A 5,000-nucleotide genomic window follows, 5' to 3' on the forward strand; every position below is an offset into this window, starting at 1 on the left:
TTCCCTAAAACTATATATTTATATGTATTTTAATCTGTGAAACTTAATTTAATTTTAATTTTTAATAAATTGAATTTAATTGAGTTTTTACCTGTAAATTTGGATTTTTATCCCTATTATTATTATTATTATTATTATTATTATTATTATTATTATTATTATTATATATATATATATATATATATATATATATATATATATATATATATATATATATATATATATATAGATATATATGAAATAAATTTGAAAATGCAGGAGTCTTTTAAAGGTGTTTATTAACTTAACCAGTTTCATTTATTTAAATAGATTTTCAAAAGTAAAGTGTGAGGTTTTGTGTATCCTTTGTGTATCCTCTGTGGTGTCGAAAATTAACTGCCAAACTCCAGCCGGATGCAAGACCCTTAGAGGCCAGATCCGAGAACTTTAAATGGTCTGCTACATATTTTATCTTCTTGTCAAAGACTCTTACCCGATCGTAAGATATTCATATAAACTCATTTTCATTTTCTTATCATTATAAAAATATTTCATTACCTGATCTGAATGTTTTTATGTAAACTATTTTTTGACTCATCACAGAAGATACACAAAGCCTCAAACCGTTTCTTATCATTGTCAAAGACTCTATCACTTGATTTGAATACATTTTTGTAAACTAATTTTTGATACCACAGAGGATACAAAAGCCTCACACTTCACTTTTGAAAATTTTTTTAAATAAGTGAAAACGGTTAAGTTTAAATACTTTTAAAAGACTCCAGCATTTTCAGATTCTATTCCTTATATTTTTACTCGTTTGGTAACACTCAAATTTACTTTGTTATATATCTATATATCTATAAAACAAATAATAAATGAGTATATGCATATATACGTACAGGTATGTGCATACCTACGTCTACCTGTATATATAGGTGCATATCTGGGTACAGGACATTGCAAACAAAACGTAGACAAGAAAATAATAATAACCCAGAGTACAGAAAACGCACAAGCCACATAGAGAACATTTTCATTCATCAGCTACCCCCGTTTTAACACCGGCGTTTCGAAGAGTTGGGCAGGGCACATCGTTAAAACGGCTCTTCCCATGCACCGCAAATTAAATTTGTATACACAAATTAAACCTGTGCCATGGAGGAATGTAGTGGCGGACAAAAAACAAGACAGGAAAACAAACGGAAAAGAAGACAAGACAGGAAAACAAACGGAAAAGGCTATATATATAGATAGATACATATATATAGATCCAATGACATATGCATACACATGTATGTGTATGTATATCAGTGTGTGTGTGTGTGTCTGTTTGTGACTGTGTATGTATGGCTATGTATGTACGTACCTGTATGAATGTTTGCACGCACATGCACACACCTGCATAACGCATACTCATTAACACATGCTTGCATAGATACTTACACACGCACACACTCAGGCACACACACATATACACTGAAGTACACACACATATACACTCAAGGACATATACACATAGAAACCCAGTCACACACGCACTCAGGCGCACACACATACACACTCAAGCACACACACATACTTACTCAAGCATACACACACACTCAAGCACATATACACACACAGGCACACACACATACCCACTCAAAGATATACATACACACTCAAGCATACACACACACACACTAAAGCACATATACACACACAGGCACACACACATACACACTCAAAGATATACGCACATACACACTCAAAGATATACATACAAACTCAAGCATACACACACACACACTAAAGCACATATACACACATAGGCACACACACATACCCACTCAAAGATATACACACACACACTTAAAGATATACACTCAAGCACATACACATACACACTCAAGGATGTACACACACACACACACATACATACACACACTCACACACACATATATATATATACACATGCATATACACATGTTTACATACTCAAACTCACATAAAAATACTTTAGATGAGCCCAAACGGATATATGGCTACCTACAAATATAAGAAAATACAGGGACCCCCCACCCCACCACCACCTCACCCACTCACACGCTATGTACTAACATTCTCACCCAGAGACTTCAATGTCACATGGGTCCACTGGACAAATGGAACCGGTCATAGGATTCCTTTTTTTTTTTTTTTTTTTTTTTTACTTTTGACAGGTGACCGTTACATGTTTACATTATATATATTTCGGACAGTGAGGCGACATAGCTTGACCGGATGTTGGCGTCAGCAGGAGACGATGGGAAATGATGGGGAGAGAGGGGGGAGGGGGGAAGAGGGGGAGAGAGAGAGAGAGGGGGGAGGGTCGTGGTACCATCCACAATAGTTGAGTTTGCAGCGTTGCTGCTAATGTTTTTACTGTCGTTTAACCCCGAGTCAACCTTGATCGAGTAGGCCTCTTTTTACTCCTTTACTCTTTTACTGCTTTCAGTCATTTGACTGCGGCCATGCTGGAGCACCGCCTTTTAGTCGAGCAAATCGACCCCCAGGACTTATTCTTTGTAAGCCTAGTACTTATTCTATCGGTCTCTTTTTGCCGAACCGCTAAGTTACGGGGACGTAAACACACCAGCATCGGTTGTCAAGTGATGTTGGGGGACAAACACGGACACACAAACACACACACATATATATACATATATGGGAGAATTTACGAAAAAAAACAACAGACGAGGACAGGTGGTGTAAACAACAAAAGGATGTATTAGTTTGACGCTCGGGAATACAGAAAGTCTTTAACGTTTCGAGCTACGCTCTTCAACAGAAAGAATACGGAGAAAACAAGGAAAAAAATACGGAGAAAAAAAATTGAATGGTTTGGTCAGCGATACATATATACGACGGGCTTCTTTCAGTTTCCGTCTACAAAATCCACTCACAAGGCTTTGGTCGGCCCGAGGCTATAGTAGAAGACACTTGCCCAAGGTGCCACGCAGTGGGACTGAACCCGGAACCATACGGTTGGTAAGCAAGCTACTTACCACACAACCACTCCTGCGCTTACGTGTATTTTTTAAAATCTTGTTTCACTTCTTATGGTTCTTTAATGTTGTGAGTTCAAATCCGGCCGAGGTCAACATTGCCTTTTCTTGTCATCCATACCTTCGGGATCGAAAACAATGAAGTACCATTTAAGTACTGGGGTTGATGGCTTCGACTAACCCCCACTCGCCTCAAGAAATTGAAGGTCTTATGTTCGAATTTGAAACCGTTTTTTTTTCTTGTTATAGTTATTGGACTGCGGCCATGCTGGAACACCACCTTGAAGAGTATTTTGTCGATCAATGAAGTACCAGTCAAGTACTAGGGTTGATGGATTCGATTAAGCGTAACCCAAGTCAACCTTTTTTCTCTTCTTTCACTTTTCTTATGGTTCTTTATGTTGCGAGTTCAAATCCGGTCGAGATCAACATTCGTAATTTAATAAAACATTCCGTATCAAGTAAAAAACCCCGCTGAACCGGATGCTGGTCTGTCGCAGGATTTATTCAATTTTTGCCAGTTGAGTGGAATTGAGCAACGCGAAAAGAAGTGTTTTGTTGGAAACCACAACGTATCGGTCTAGGAATCGAAACCACAAGCATACGATCATAAGCACAACACTCTAACCACTAAACCATCCCTCCCCCACATACACACACACACACACACACACACACACACACACACACACACACACATATGCACACAGGATGCGAGAGGTATTTGAAGTCATATATGTTAATTTGATCAAATATTCCGTATCAAGCAAAAAACCAAATATATTTCAATAAAGAATTGTTCTTATGTTTTTGATAAGCTTTCTGAGTTTATTCTATGAATCTGCCTTCAGTATCGATGTTTGCTTCAATGTGGTACTGGAATCGTTGACATCGGTTCAGTCCCACTGCGTGGCACCTTGGGCAAGTGTCTTCTACTATAGCCTCGGGCCGACCAAAGCCTTGTGAGTGGATTTGGTAGACGGAAACTGAAAGAAGCCTGTCGTATATGTATATATACATATATATGTGTGTCTGTGTGTGTATGTGTTTGTGTGTCCGTGTTTGTGCCACCCCTAGCATCGCTTGACAACCGATGCTGGTGTGTTTACGTCCCCCGTAACTTACCGGTTCGGCAAAAGAGCCCGATAGAATAAGTACTAGGCTTACACAGAATACGCTCAGGGGTCGATTTGCTCGACTAAAAACGGTGCTCCAGGATGGCCGCAGTCAAATGACTGAAACAAGTAAAAGATAAAAGATAAACGAAGCCTGAAGTTAATGGCCCCTTATTCAATTTCGGACATCACCTGAACAATGGCGACCTTCAGGGAAGCCATGGTATTCTGAGATTAACGATTACTTTCTCTTTCAGCAAAGCTCCTCATGTAGCAGTCATCGCTCCACATGTAGATAGTCATTTATCTATCTATCTATCTATCTATCTATCTATCTATCTATCTATCTATCTATCTATCTATCTATCTATCTGTCTGTCTATCTATCTACATGTATTTATACGCATGTATATATACGCATACACGCACATGTATATATGTATTGATAAATGCGCACATACATATACTCACATACATACATACACACACATTTGTGTATGTGTGTATATATGTATGTATGTATGCGTGTGTGTATATATGGATGTGTGTGTGTATGCCTTATACATGTCTGTATATATTGACAAGAAGAGTGGTGATAGTGACTTCGAAGTTTAGGCCTGTTAGCCCTTAATCGAATGAAACTGGTTGTGGTCGTGATGGTGATGGTGGCGGTGATGCCAGTGCTGTTATCGTGACGATGATAGTGATGGTGGTGGCGGTGGTGTTGTTATCGTGATGATGGTGGTGGTGGTGGGGAAGATGATGATGATGAAGAGACGACGATGGAGATGACGACGACGATGGAGATGACGACGACGATGGAGATGACGACGACGACGACGTCGACGCCGTCGACGATATTTAATGAGGGAGATGA

Source organism: Octopus bimaculoides, chromosome 23 (genome assembly GCF_046866305.1).
Source record: "Octopus bimaculoides isolate indiv1 chromosome 23, ASM4686630v1, whole genome shotgun sequence".
In the NCBI taxonomy this organism is placed as follows: Eukaryota; Metazoa; Mollusca; class Cephalopoda; order Octopoda; family Octopodidae; genus Octopus; species Octopus bimaculoides.